We start from the raw sequence: 15,323 nt of genomic DNA, 5'->3' as shown, positions 1-15,323 counted from the left end.
CAGGCTCCCTCTGCTTCACTTATCGACGCGCAAGGTACCCCCCTCGCGTCAAGAATTGACGTGCAGGGTCCTCTTATTGAATTCTATAGAGCTCCCTAAACGTTGTTTATTGACGACGAGAGATTGCCGCGGAAGAGCCTGTTGTCCGTATATTTATACAATCACATTGTAGTGACGTATACAGAAATTATATAATGTAAACAACTACCTGAGAAACAGCAAATACAGCATATAAATTAATTATAGGCCATTACTTTTGTATCGTTTATTGCATTTATGGAGGGAGTGATGTATGCTGGGTAATGACACAGCTAGCCACTGGGTGACTTTATTCGCCCGCTTCAAATGTTATCAGTCCATACAATGGGCGTTATTAGCAGAAATCAGTCCCATAGATATGTGCCATCTCCACCTGCTAGATTGTTCAGAAGGTTGTTATCATCCATCCAGATGGAGGATCACTAACAGGAGCGTGGGTAGACTCCAGAATCCACTCTGGCTGGAATCCGGTGGATACAGCAGTGTTACAGGTAAGACCATTTAAACGGACAGCATTTATAAAATGACTATTAAAAGTCAGCGAGTGTCAATAATGTTAATGTGGTTATGTTAGTAATACACCGAGTGCTAATATAACAGCTTTAAGATGCATTTGTAGATATTATTACGCGTTTTACCGTCTTTATGGTGATAGCTTAAAATTACGGTGTAAACGTTAGCTTATATTGTAGTAAAGCTGTTACTGTTTAAATGATGTTAGGACAGAAAAATTAGCTTCTGTCATGACTAATAAAGTTACTAGTCAATAAAGTTTCCAGTAAAGTGATTAATCGCAGCCACAGATTGACAGTAAATATGCCGAATAGCTTCAATGCATCTGTAATAAATATGTGCAAGTTTCAGTGCTTCGTTTAAACTGTATGATACTTATACTGACCCAGGGTCAGTGTAAAATACAGTCCTAGCTGTGTGAACAAAGTCTGGCTCCTTTAATCCTGCATGACAAGCCTCAGGTTATTATTACTCTTTCCTGCTGACACACCTGTCACACCTGAGAGTCAGCTAGAAGCTTACAGAGACGTGGACATCATGCAAAGACTGCCAGACTCTGTAATACTGACTCAGGTTAACACTAAACTTTAAACAGTACCTCTGTGTCTCTGTGTGTGCTGAACATCTAGAATCAGCATTTCAGTCAGGCTGCATTGAGTGTGGGACTTTTCTCTGTTAAAAACAGGTTGAAGATGGCTCAGAAACATTTGAAGATTAAAATGTAGCATTATGGCTGCTGGTGGTTTGTAAAGCCTCTACTCAGCTGTAATTTTGTTACTAATTTATGTTTGTTGTTGTTTAACACAGATTTCAGAAGAGCAAAGATGAGCACTGTTGGTTAATCCTTAATAGTTTATCTGGATTGGAAATCCAAAAAATCCAGATTCTTCTTCCACAGAAGTTTCATTTGTCAGTGTGGGACTGCTGAGTCACCTGAAGAACTCATTCATTCTCCACACGATGTTCATTTACAGAAATGTTTCACAGGAACTGATTCCTCCCAAAGGGTGAACTAGTGTGTTTCCGTAGATTACCTCTGTATAGGGATGGGTATTGATAAGATTTTAACGATTCCGATTCCATTTTCGATTCTGTTTAACGGTTCGATTCTTTATCGATTCTCTTATCGATTCTTATTTTTAAAAAGGAGAACACTAAGGTCGATTAGCTTAGAATTTTGTTTTATATCTTCTCTCTGAACAAGATAGAAATTTAGGAGTAACATGGCCTTATAAACCCAACAGTGAGATCTTAAGAGATCCAGCCTATGGCTCTTCAATGGGGTGTCACAGGGTCCCCGGGGAAAATTGTAAACGTAAAATAATAAAATAAATATTCTTCTGTAGCAATAACAAAGTATAACATAAATTATTCTGTAGCAATTACACAAGAATATCCAGTAATGTCCCTGCCTACAATTAAACACATTCACTTACCATCTGCTGTGGCAAATGGCTGCAAGGTTTTGACCACAAACTTAGTCACTGCTCGGTGACATTCGGGCCTGAAAAGAGACGCTACCGGTGGACTGCAGCGACAACTGCCAGCGAGCGCCAGCCAGACTGTCTGTCTCTCTCATCATGGTCACCTAAATGCAGCGCACAGTAATGGCAGGTTTTGTAATAAAGCAGATCGCGCTAACATAATATGCACTGTTAGTTGATTATTTACCTGCCGCATTAACGGGAGAGGACGTGCAAACGTTACCGCTGCTGCTGGGTTGAGATTCACGAGTCCGGAGCGGAATTAAAAACACGACATTCATTTAAGTTCATCGCGTGTTTTGTGAGCAAATGCTTTTGCATATTCGTAGTGTTTCCTCCCTTAAATGAAATATCTACTTTGCAAGTATTGCAAGTTGCCCTGTTGTCATCCGTTCTGGTAAAGTATAACCAAACTTTTGAGCGTTTGAGCCGCTTAGGCGGCGTGTTTCCTGCCAGGTACGCTCCGACGCTCCGCAACGTGGTGACGTCATTCGGGGCGACTGGAATCGATAAGGGAATCGTTTGCAAAAATGGCAAACGATTCCAAGGAATTGAAACAGTGGGAACCGGTTCTCAACAAGAACCGGTTTTCGATACCCATCCCTACCTCTGTATGAGTGTACTTTCTTAAATGAAGGCAAGTGTTTGTCCTGTTTTGTTCCTCAGGTACAGTACGTGATATTAAGGGCAAGCGGTCAACACTGGGGGAAGAAAAGAAGCAGAAGTCCTTCCAACAGGGAGCTGCAGTGAGGACACAGCCTGGTCACTGAGGTCAGAGCTCAGAATCTGAAACAGCTCAGGTTTATATTCTAGGGGTTATAAAAAAACAGTCGAAATGTATTTATAAAGAAACCTTTAAATAATATTTTACATAATAGTCATAATTGTGATTATTATTAGAAATTATTATTATTATTAGATTATTATATTATTAGAAATATCAAACATTTAAGTGGATTTTCTGTTACACGTATCATGTTAGCCCTGTTATAAACTGGCAGCCTCTCCTGTCTTTGTCCTGTATCAGTTTGGATAGGCTTCATCCTCCCACGACCCTGTATTGGATACATTGTATTCCAATTATGTAATCTGATCATTTACAAATTCAAGGTATCTAATCAAAATGTAAGTAATAATGATAACAATGGGAAACCAGAAATAAGTGTGACATAAATGTAAGTGTGTTAGCTGACATAGAGGACCTTTGTCTTTTGACCTTTGTTGTCAAGTTTGCAGGTATATCAGCACGAGACATTCTTACATAGAAGAGACTGTTAAAGTCTCTAACTCAGTGAAGCAGTATTGATCCAGTCTGCTTGGATAAATATAATAAGCTGATGTATGTGCATTTATTGACACATTTTCTTAAGTGCTTATCCAGTTCAGGATCACAGTGGAGCTGCAGCTGGATATGTTCAATAAATAAACCTTACAAAAGTTAACAATAAACCTGCATCTCTGTACTTTGTTGTCCACAGGATGAGAAAATCAAACTGGAAGACTGTGGAACATGTTAATAAATGTTTATCCCTGTGTCTTTCACAGGAGGCGCTGAAAGGTTTCCCTAATAGTTCCTGGTGAATCAAAGCAGAACCATAAAGGACTGCATGATGGCCTTACCCCTGAGCAGTCATCCTGTTAAAGGAGGAACCAGTTAGAAGCTGTTTTCAAAGCAGCTGAGCAGATTTCATCTCACGTAAGCGATTAACTGTTTGTTCGTTTGTTCTGCCACTTAAAGGACATTTAAAGACGCCTTTTGAGTGTCCAGTTGAATTAATTCTACTGGCTCTCATGGTCATTTGTGATTATGGGCATATTTTTCATGTTCATCCAGCTATTTAGTAAATTCTATCTATTTAGAATTATCTGTCAGCTATAACATATAATATAAATATAAAAATATCTAAATATCTCCTGCCCTTTATATTTTAATGATGTAAGACCAGACGTCTGTTATCGTATTACATAAGCATTCCTGACATACCAATGAGATGCTGTACAGTACAATCCTACTGACACAGCAGAGGGATAATAACGGCTATTCAACATCGTTACATGACACATTCGAGCTGCATGATGCAGACAAAGTGACTAAATATATCTTTTTTGTGGTTTATTGTCTTCAAACCAGCAGACAAAGCCGATGGCAGAAGATGTCGGAGAAGAACTTCAGGCTGTGTACTGAAAAGGTTTTTTTTTTTCTTGTTATCAAAAGACATTTGGAGTTACGGCTTCTACAACTGGTTGTGCTGAAGTAAAGCTTACAGTTTAAGAAATCACAGTGTTGATATTCAGCACAAGAGAAAAGCTCACTTGTTTGAGTTTATTTACAATCATAGTTTTATAATAATAATAAAGGCCATCTTAGTTTTTATAAATTCTGACTGTAAACAGCTTTTACAGCTTTGATATTTTTTGACACTCGATATCAGGTGATGGGATTTAATTGAAAGGTTTCTGTGTCCCAATGAGCCATTTACACTGACACAGGTCAGTTTAACTGTAACACATTCATTATTTAGATCCAACATTTCTAAGAGAAATAACTGAATGTAAAAAATGGCAGCCCTCAGGCCAAGTTTAATTGATAGAGATAAATGCATGCATTATGAAATTTATGTATCCCAGATAATTGTTATTCATCTAGTCATGGCAGAACCACCCCTTCCTCCCAAGTTAACTGCAACCCAAAATAACTAGTGGGGCTATTTACACTCTCACAACCAGTGTGGGGTAGAAAGAGCAACCAAAAACCTATCAGCCTGCACAGCCACAGATATGCTAGAAGCTATAAGAGTTAGAAGCTCTGCTTATGGAGAAACCATTGGAGAAACTTTCTAAGCCTAACAGGGGACACGTACTCCTGCCCAAATAACATGATATAACCGCACATACAGCCCAGCCATAAAGTGAACCAAGTCATTTAGTTAAAGACAGCACCGCACCAGATGCATGTAACCAGCCTGCTCCAACCTGATGTTTCTTCCTCCTGAATTAAATGAATGAATGAATAGATGAAAGTTAAATGACTACAAACCTAAAGCCACTAGTTCCCACACTGGAGTTCCCAGACACTGTGTGTTAACTGTATTTAGCTTGTATCAACAGTTGTAACAGGCTAAGCTACCTGAGACACTGCATTGAATTATTGTTTCTATCCTAATGATTTCAGCTGACTGGTTTCAGCTCAGATGTTCTGGTTTTTCCTTTCAGTAGATCAAAGCAGCTTGTGCTCTTTCTGCTTCCATTTTGATGGCAAGAAGAAGAAGAAGAAGAATGCTTCAGTGAAGTGGCGTTCATGGTCTCAGTGAACAGTCATGCTCACACACTGGTTTTAAAAGCAACATGTCTGTTCACCACAACAATCGAGATGTGTAATATTAGTGCATGGTATGGTTCGTTCTTGAACATCAGTTCTGTTTTCTACTTTGACCACTTAGACCAAAAATGTGTTGTTTTCAGATTCTGTCTTTTAAATCTATAAAGCACCTGTTCATTTTTTATTAAAATTAGTTTAACATAAATGTTAGTGTTTCCTTTTTGATCTTTTAATGCTTACACTACACTGTACACGTCTACATAAGAGACATTTCTGTTACCTATTTATGAGACTGGGCTGCTTGACCACGATTTGGAAGTGGATGCAAAATCACACGGAGCGTGCTATCGTTTCTTTTTTAATGTGATGGACTGAACACAGGAGGTGTCTGACTAAGCAAAGATTAATCTGATCCCATTTCTACCCGTCTCTACTGTTTCAACTGACATTTGCTCAACTGTAATTGTCAGGATATATATTTTTTCCAGCTCTCATAGGGCAAAGGAATGACTCAGACTTGTCAAATGTTCTTTGATTAGATACACAATATGAAGTTCATAATTTTCTTACAAATAAACCTATAATCACAAACATGAACAGCTGTGCTTATTTCTGAGACATGAATGTTTGTAAACAACTTTATTTTTTTAATGTGTTCATATTTAGACAGTTTACATTTGTAGGCTGAAACTGTAATGGCGAACCTGAGGTGATGGTCAACAGAAGGCAAACATATATAAATATAAAACAATATTGAAGTAATGTCTTTACCCTCTGCAGCGTGTGGACGCTGTGCACGCAATCACCTTATTCACTGTAGTAAACGTGCACCGCTAGCTCACGTGACTGACTGTCTCCATGGTTACATCGTATATTATTAGCTATGTAAACAGCTTCCAAAGATACCGCCATAGCTCTCCGCAGCTGTAACACTTTCACGTTTTTGATAGCTATGAATAAAGAATATGTTTTTAAGGTCATGCTAGGCGATTGCTCTGGTGCTCGCTGTGGACTGAGGTGGACCGCGCGTCCGATTCCTGTTATTAGCTGTCCGCCGTAGGAATGCTGCGTTCCATTTAGAAGTAGCGACAGTCTGCTGTTACTCGAACTCAAACCCCGCTTTGTTCTTTAATTATAGGGCTTAATAGCCGTTCATGACACGCAAGCACACACACACATAAAACACTTTGCCTCACCGTGTCAATGCAACTTTACTAAAATCTTTAAAGTATATGATATAAGACAGAAAAATGAAGCAACCAGAGATTTAATGGTGAAGACTCTGGGTTCTGTAGTTCACGTTTTACAGTCCTGAATGACTCTCTGCACATCCAAATAATTTATTGAAGAGGAGTTTAGAATGCACTTTACATTTACACTGTTGCTGTTTAATTTTTTACATTGATACCGTGTTATGTCGTGAACAAGGTTTACCTGCTGGGGGTTTGATGGATCAGCTGGACAATACAGTCCAAATACAGACAAACCTAATTCATCATATGCAAGAATCCTAGTTGGATTTTTGTTTTCACTCATATTTTGAACCAAATATTGAAAACAACTCTGACAGACTGGATACCTGGTCAGGGTGTACATTACCTTTCACTCAAGCATCCCAGGACAGAGCCCTGCCCCACCATGAGCCTGGGTGGATACGTGGTTATAATATAAAAGGACTGATACTGAATATGAATATTTCATGAAAATCGAATTATAATACGAATTCCTAGGTGTTTGTTATATCCAGTGTTACGGGTTCGAAATTGAGGATGAGAGTAAAACAATGATAGTCCAGAAAAGGCCGTTCAAACAATTGATTTTAATGAATGCACGCAGCGTGGAGAGGTGCAAACTGCAAAGCAGTTGTACATCTCTACCCAAAATACACTCTAGATTGCTTTTATAACATCAGGGTATTGTAACGCCCCTTCTTGCGTTTACAAGCACATAATTTGCATGTACAGAACATTCATGTATTTTAAGAATTAACTGCAACATAGAGGTTCCTCCTTGTGGCATACTCTTCCGAATATAGTGATGACCTAAGGCCTTTGAGGTCACCATGGACTGGACATCCTTCCGTCACCTGTAACTAAGCAAACTCAAATACCACAAGAAGCTGAATACATTCAGGCCTTTGCTCAGCTACTATTTTACTGTACCCATATACTCAGCCTATGAGTTATGATACATATATATTTAACTCAATCATTTTAAAGTAGTTATAACTGCACCTGTAATAAAAATGTTAATATTTGATTATGATAACCCCTATAATATAAATTATAACATAATGCCAGCAGCTTCAATAAACACTTCGATAAAATGATAATTAATGCAATGATAAGATGATGGTTATGTAAAATAATCCCTGTAATTCCACAATTCCCCCTTTTGACGTCTTCCAAAGACGTCACTACACCATTCCCAGGTCCACTACCTTCGCTCTGACCCTCTCTAGCCGCCCCCTGACTCAGCTAATCCGACAACAACCTCATGTCCTCTAGGTGGTCCAGCAATAAAACACCAGCTCCCACTTGAAAACACTTCATGCTTAAGTGGTCTCTGCTCCTTTTCTGGGTCCCTCTCTAGTGGAAATCTTCTCCTGTAAGGGATAGAAAACAAACAACCTTTCTCTGCTACACCTTACTAACTTACTGTGTTCATCTCAGGTTCCTGTCATTATTCAAAGTTGGTTCACAATATCATATCAGGCCAAATCACAAACCCTACTGCCACGTCTACTTTGTTAAGCTCTTCAGCTAGACTCTGTACCGGTTTGCCAATCTGTGTGTACATGTCTCTACACTTTTAATGTCTAAATGCACATCTGGATGTATGTGCACTTGTATGTCTATCTGCATCTATGAGTCAATGATTTGTCAGATATAAGGCGTTAATGTGAGAAATGTTTCCTGACTATTAACTCCTGATACTCAAGGAACTTTCCTGTTTGCCGAACTTCCTAGGTTTGGCCTTTTACACTTTTACTAAAGAAATTTTAACAAAGCCCAAAAAGATTTTTATTTTGCTCCTGTGCTTGACAGGTTAAGCGAAGTTGTTTTTTGTTTTGTTTTGAAATTTTTCCCTTCTGTGTGTGTGTGTGTACATAAGTAAGAATATGATAATCAACATAAGATCCCTGGTTTGCAAATGATTTTCTGCCCCCGCTGCAGGGCAACATCCTACATCATTTTGTGGTGAGTCTATGTTGGCTAGTTTAATGCAAATATGTAACAGTTGCTTCATTACATTGCCCACTCAGAGTTGCGCAGTTTCAAAGTATGTGGAGAGTTCAATACACATTTCTTGGCTAATTATTTTCCCAATAAAAGTGAAATCACACATTGCATTTGATTTCACTTATATATTATCATGTTCTGGGCTCTATCCATTATATTAACTTTATTCAATCTCAATACTCTTTATGTGTGTGAGCAACGCTTTTAGTCTTATTAAACACAACCCAAGTAAAATGCACACCATCCCCATGTCAGCCTAAATCTCCGCTAAAAAGCACACTTCAAAATTTTCTATCTGGATTTACGCCTCTTTTGGCCTCAAGCATATACATAACATGCAAAGGTTACTGTTAATGCCCGTTAGACAAGTTTCCATTATCTACAACATTTTGTTTCACCCGGCTCACCCTCACACATTTCCTGTTCACTTATTGCATATTTATCTTTAACACCATTTACCTCAGTAGTTGCTAAGCAGAAACAAAGCAACCTGTGGTCCACCTTTACCCTGTAAAATAAACCCCTGTTATGATTGTGTCTGTAAGCATGTTTTGCATTCATTCATTACACTCCACGCCATTCCTACAAGTTAGGAGCTGTAAAGTTGAAAGCTGCATCAAGTCCAGGCCTTTGGCCTGGCCTATATTTAAATCATGTGTGTTTGTAAGCGCGCATGCAATTCACCTGCTATGTTCTCATCTTCCCTCAACATGTATCACCTGGACACTCTCACCAGTGAAGCTTAAAACCCTCTTGGATAGAACATCAACTCTAAACAAGCACAGTTATGCATTGTGTATAAAATTAACTCAACCTCATGCTAACCTACATAAGTACCTGTCTTAAGAGAGACCTCTGCACAGCTCAGACGCCAGTTGCAAGAGCTCTCTAACATTAGAATCATCAGCTGTGACTTATATAGTGTTATTTCGGTACTTTATACTTCACACATTTTTGAACGTTGTTTATATGGGGAGTTCCTCTTTTTGTGTCTATATTTATTAATATGCCTTGTGCACTAAAGCTTCCTGTTTTTCAGTCTGGCTGAGCACTTGTTTGTGAGTATAAACTGGCCTCTACAAGCCTTCATTAGCAGATACACATTACAAATACTTCATATATACAGAGAAAAACCCAATAATCCACATTTCACTATTTTGTTCTTTGGTTCAGATTTGGATTCTGTATTGTTCTTTATTTATTATTATTTATATTCAGATTGTTTTTGCTAGTCTTGGTTTGTTGTTGTCTGTTTGGGAGCTGACATAGTCTCTATAAATAAGCTTCTTTTGGTGGAGTAGCATCAGGAGAGAAGCTCCAGAGAGGCATCTTCCATGTTAAACACTAAAATATAACATAAGAGATCTTCTCAACGTGTTGTATATTTTAATATTTCCTTATTATTTTGTCATAAAATAAATCAACCAAATAACTTAAGCTGTGTGACAGCACCTTGCGTTTACGCCAGGCTGTGAACTGCCCTAAATCTACTTGCTACACCCCCTTTTCACCTAGTTTAATTTTTTTCAATCCTAATTTAAACTATTCCTGACTTCCCTCAATGCACACTGTAAAGTGTAAAAGATACAATTAGCTTTCTCCTGGTAAAAGGTCCTACATTATTTTCTCTACCTTTGGAAACATCCTCTATCGAGTTAACCCATTTCATTTTTCAAACTTAGGCCTGATTTCTTCGCCCCCTTTAACGGGTAGCGCATATCCGGTCTGAACACTGTGTTTGGGCAATTTACGAATTGTTGCAGGATTTCTATGTTATGTAAAGTTCCTCTCATCCCTTTTATGCTTCCATTATAACCTGTGTCTAACAAGCTTTTGATCTTCTTTGTAATATAAACAACTCGGTGTATTTGTGCTCTGTTCTTCTCCTTTCTCTCGTCTGATCATCTCAAGTACGTCCTGTACCAAATTTGCTTCCTCTTTTCAAGCCCCACATTTAATTACAAGCTCAAACATATTTGCCCTATATTGCTGTCTCGACGTGTTTCCTGTCAACTTAACAGAGTTATTCTCAGAACTCAGAAAGGTCACGTAGACATTTGCTTAGTAACCCTAAAAGAGCACCTTTCATGTAGCTAATCGCATATATTAACACCCCCTTTTTGTGACACATCTCATGTGTTACAAACTCAAAATCCTTCACTCAAGCTTAGGAAATTAAAAGAAAAAAGTTAGTCCTATCATATTAGGCATACATGCTCCGGCCCTTCAAACCTGTATTTAAGGAATGAAATCAAATTAATCATCATGTCAAATCCTTTCTTGGCTCCATCCACAGCCTGCATCCTTGAAACGTCCTATAAACAAAAGCCTGTGTGTTAACCAGAACATCACCTTTTATACTCAGTTTTCCACTTATGATCCAACCTGTGTTATAACAGAAAAGTTAAAACAGAACAATTATCAGTCATGTGTCCAACCTTAGTCCAGTCTTTTGTCAGTGTCCAGTCGGTCCAACCTATGGTCTGCCTGGTCCGTCCAGTCACCATCCATTTACACACATTCACTCACACGCATTACCATCAGGTATTGCTGACAGTGGAGACTATCTCGCAAATATTCAGTCTTCACTCTCAGCAACATCAACTCATTTATTTGTTTTACTTTGTTTTTAAGAAAATAGTTCTTTCTGCTTTTGGACTGGATTGGCTCGCGGCAATCCTTTTAGACAGAGAGTTAGCCTTCTCCTCTGCCTATTGTAATCTGGAGAAGGTCACCGAGAATTTTCAGCGCTGTTATCCACTCTTTTGCAGGCCTGCTTAGAACAAAAATGAGAAAAGAGAGCTGATTATTAGCTCATCAAAACACAAAACAAAATCACCTGACAGGTTTTTTCTAAGTGCACTGTTATAAAAACTATGGGCCCTTTTAGACATGTCCATGTTTATCAAAACTCCCTCTATTAAAAATAAAACAACAACCTCAAAAATCTTCAACAATCTGAAATTTCACCCGTTCGACACACTGAAAACCTCGCCAAAAGCTGCACCGTTTCGTACACAACAATAACCCCGGTTAGGCACTTTACCATACTCAGATTCAGCCTAACACCTTACAACAATGTGTCAACACTAATTTATACACCTCCTAATCAAATTTGCACCTCTGAACAATCTACCCCTCCTTTAAGGCCTCAATCACACCCACACAGCAAGCTCCTCTGTCCACATTCACACAAGCTCTCAAACTTTTCCATACTCAGCCATATCTCAACAAATTAACTTGGCAAAAGAAATACATGTTTAAACTTTATCACATTATTGAATTATTTTCATTTTCTTTCTATACTAATCACTTGTTTTGATCAATCAGTGCAAGAGCACTCCTGAGTCACTCTTATAGACACTTTTCTTTTGTTTTTCCATCTATTTTATGAACCATTCACACCATTCTCTCACTCATACAAGCAGCAAGCAGATCTTCATTGCATATGCTTATGTTCTTAGCCAGGTTTTTAATCAATATCTATTCATTAAGCTTCAGGAGCTTGTCTTTATAAGGTTAATGCATTTTCTGTTTGTATGTGTATGGGTATATGTTATTTTGCATCTATGACTTCACAGTCTCCCAGACTTCTTCCCAACTCTCCAGTTAAGCAGTCAGTTTTCTTTTTCCCCGAGTTACTAACCCACATTTTGATTTCCCACCTTAAATTACCGCCCTCCTGGTCTTCAGCCAGGAGCTGGGGCTTGCTTTTCAGGTTCCTGGACACATCATGCTGTGAACAATTCAACCAGAAACTTGCCTTAACTTATCCATAGATGTTAACCTCTAACTTTCTTCCGACTGCTGGATCTGGAGAGCCGGTCCAAGTCTGCTTTACTCCTGAAAATAACAAAACTAAGACATTTTCATTATTATCACCAGTGGTTAAATAACCCATTTCTCTGTCTCTGGTCAGAAACACCAATTATGCCATGCATGTAAGCGTGTTCTTCCCTGCATTTTATGTTAATTGGGTGTAAACTGCTTCTTCATTAAATTAATTCATTGAGTTCTTCGTTGCCTTGCGATGTATTCATGTTAATGTACACTACGTGTAAGCTGTTTCTTCATTGCATCCTATATATTCATATTTAATTTATGCATTTCACCACTGAGCTTTAGATTCAAACTATCTCACTTCTGGTTCATTTCAAAAATAATCTCACATGTAACAATTTGTATGTGTGTTTTCTATTCATTAAGGTAATGACAATTATTTCTTTCATTATTCTTACCTTTTCTAATGTTTACCTCTTTGTTATGCTATGGTGGACATCCCTAAACAATTCATGAGTTCAGGTTTCAATTTTCAATCCAATTATATCCTATATTCTCGCAGTCAAACTCGTCCAGCTTCATCTCTCACTGGTCTTCTCTGCACAATGTCCTGTTCGGGCTTCAAAGCTCCCGCAAACACAGTCTCAACTCAGCTGTTGTCTTCTTCTCTGTTTCTTTACAGTCTTTCTTTCAGATTAAGTCCCAGCATGGCAAAATATCACTCAATGTGTAGTGCTCTTCCACAATTCTTTATCCCACTGTTCAACTGCCCAGCCTGTATTTTCACAGTACATGTTACATTACACTTACATGCTGCTGCTGGTCGTCAGTCGTCATCAGTGTTACTGGATCAGTGGCACTGTCGTTTGCCTGCTGTATTCAAGTCCACGATGTTCTATCGGTCTTCATCAGGCGATTAACTGTCCTTTGAACTTCTTCTCCGCTTCAGGGACAAAGTGAGAGATCCAGCCGCACAATTTCGAGCCAAAGACTGGCTTATTTTCCCAATTCTTTTAATCTACTTTTCTGCTGCTGAACTCAAGGTTGCAAAGTTGAAAGACGCCCACCTGTATTGACACACTAAACCATATAATTAGTATTATATTCATTTTTTCTTAAAGGCTTCATTTGCTTCATGTGCCTAGAGTTAACTCTCTCTCTCTACTCTGGGTGCACACTTGTCACCGTGAGCTTCCCTTTTTATGGGCATGCATTTCCTGTCCCACACACACACACACGGTTTCCTGTTTCTACAGCTTCTGCAGAGACTTCCTTTTAATTTCACAATCTACAAATAATCAGTAATTCTACTAAAAAACCATATGCCTTCATTTCACTCACACACATTTTAATAGCGCTCTTTCACACATCAGGACAACTAAGACTTCTCCACACACATCACCATTCTTTAGGTCAGTTTTGTAGCATCAATCACACAATCATTTCTTGAGTGGGTGTACTAAGTGCATATACTTATGTGTTTTTTAAACAGAAAAATAAACTCAACCTCTCATCTTCATAGACCCAAAAGTAAGCATATTATTTCCCTAGTCAAAAGTCAAACCGTTACTCACAGTAATTTTTAATCTAACAGCCTTTGTGTTTTGAAACTAAAAAGAGGAAGGAACAGCGCCCAATTTAAACTGCGCATGTTGTCACTCAACAACACACACACAGAAAATGTAACTGTATATATTATCTCAAACTGAAACAAAACCCATCTAAAATCCTAAAACATCTTACTTCGACACCCCAAAACACACATGGCTTACAGACATATTTATTAATTAAATTATCTCAAATTCAATTTCAGTTCTCAGAACCCAGGTAACGGTCTTAAGTATCAACAGTTTATGTATCCTATCTCAAAACCCCTCAAAAAGTCATACAGTCATGGCAAGAAATAAAACTTTACTTACATATTGTAATAAACAAAACCAGCGTCTTAAGTACATGCACCAGCAATGTCTAGCAGTCCCTATTAACTTCCTCATACTCTATTGACCTCTCAGCTGCCTTATTTGCATTCTCACACACACACACAATCTAAAAATAATACCAGCCTGACTCTCAGACTCAGACAAGTCTCTTAATATATTTACACAGACGTCCTATGATTACAACTGCACAGATTTTAGGCCTCTCATTTCAAAACCTACACAATTTAGACAATTTTTAAATTAACGGTCCGACCGATAAACTCCCTGAGTTTTTGTCATCAATTGTAACCAGTCTCGGCCCGGGCCGTGGCCAAATATCTAAGACCCTACACAATTTAAAAGCATCAATCAACTCAACCCGAAAAGCCCTGTTATGTGGACACCCCACATCCCAGGCTTCCCCGAAGTTTTAAGTTAAAAGGTAGACGCCCGAAACCCGGTTTCTACTGACCAAAAAAGTGCAAACCACCGCCCCGGACGGCAAACTGACCCAGTCAGTGGCCTATTTTGGAGTTTCCCAAGTTCTCCACGAAAGGCCAAGTCGGACTATCCCTATCCAAGGAAGATCCCGAGCGTCCTCAGGAAATTTGGAGCGTCACCTCCGAGAAATGCACTTGTTAGACTCCCAGAGTCCCGCTCTATACAATTTAATTATTTTGAAGACACCCCAAAAATCACAAACCCACCATATCGGTGTCCAAGCCCGGCTTTATATTCAATTATAACTGTATGACCATATACAGATTTCAAATGACCTATATCCTAAATTCAGTAGTCCAACTACTTTAAATTCTCTTTCCTTAGCAGTCCAACTGCATTTCCTTTAATCAGTACTGTCACTTAACCTTACATTATCATTACTTCAACTTCAATTCTCATGAGATTTTCACCAAAATCAAAACAGACCTTTACCAGTAATTTTCAGTGAGTAGACTTTCAATTTTGTCAGAACCAATTCAGCACTGTTTGGAAATAATTCAACAGGTAGTGCCTTACCTTTGAATAA

At 38.5% G+C, this 15,323-nt stretch overlaps 1 long non-coding RNA gene across 2 annotated transcripts; it reads left to right on the top strand.

The window, feature by feature from the left end:
* The first annotated feature begins 487 nt into the window (after positions 1–487).
* On the top strand, positions 488–5,935 carry LOC102078918 (uncharacterized). Of its 2 annotated transcripts, XR_002058736.2 has the most exons (5): positions 488–530; positions 2,703–2,807; positions 3,582–3,732; positions 4,168–4,225; positions 5,250–5,935. It is a non-coding gene; the product is annotated as an uncharacterized LOC102078918 (long non-coding RNA). The 2 variants fall into 2 exon arrangements; XR_002058735.2 differs by lacking the exon at positions 488–530 and having other exon boundaries at positions 2,647–2,807.
* The last annotated feature ends 9,388 nt before the right edge of the window (positions 5,936–15,323 follow it).

This window comes from Oreochromis niloticus, linkage group LG3, assembly GCF_001858045.2.
Source record: "Oreochromis niloticus isolate F11D_XX linkage group LG3, O_niloticus_UMD_NMBU, whole genome shotgun sequence".
In the NCBI taxonomy this organism is placed as follows: domain Eukaryota; kingdom Metazoa; phylum Chordata; class Actinopteri; order Cichliformes; family Cichlidae; genus Oreochromis; species Oreochromis niloticus.
The sequence above is the reverse complement of the archived record's forward strand: the minus strand, read 5'-3'. Positions and strand labels throughout refer to the sequence as shown.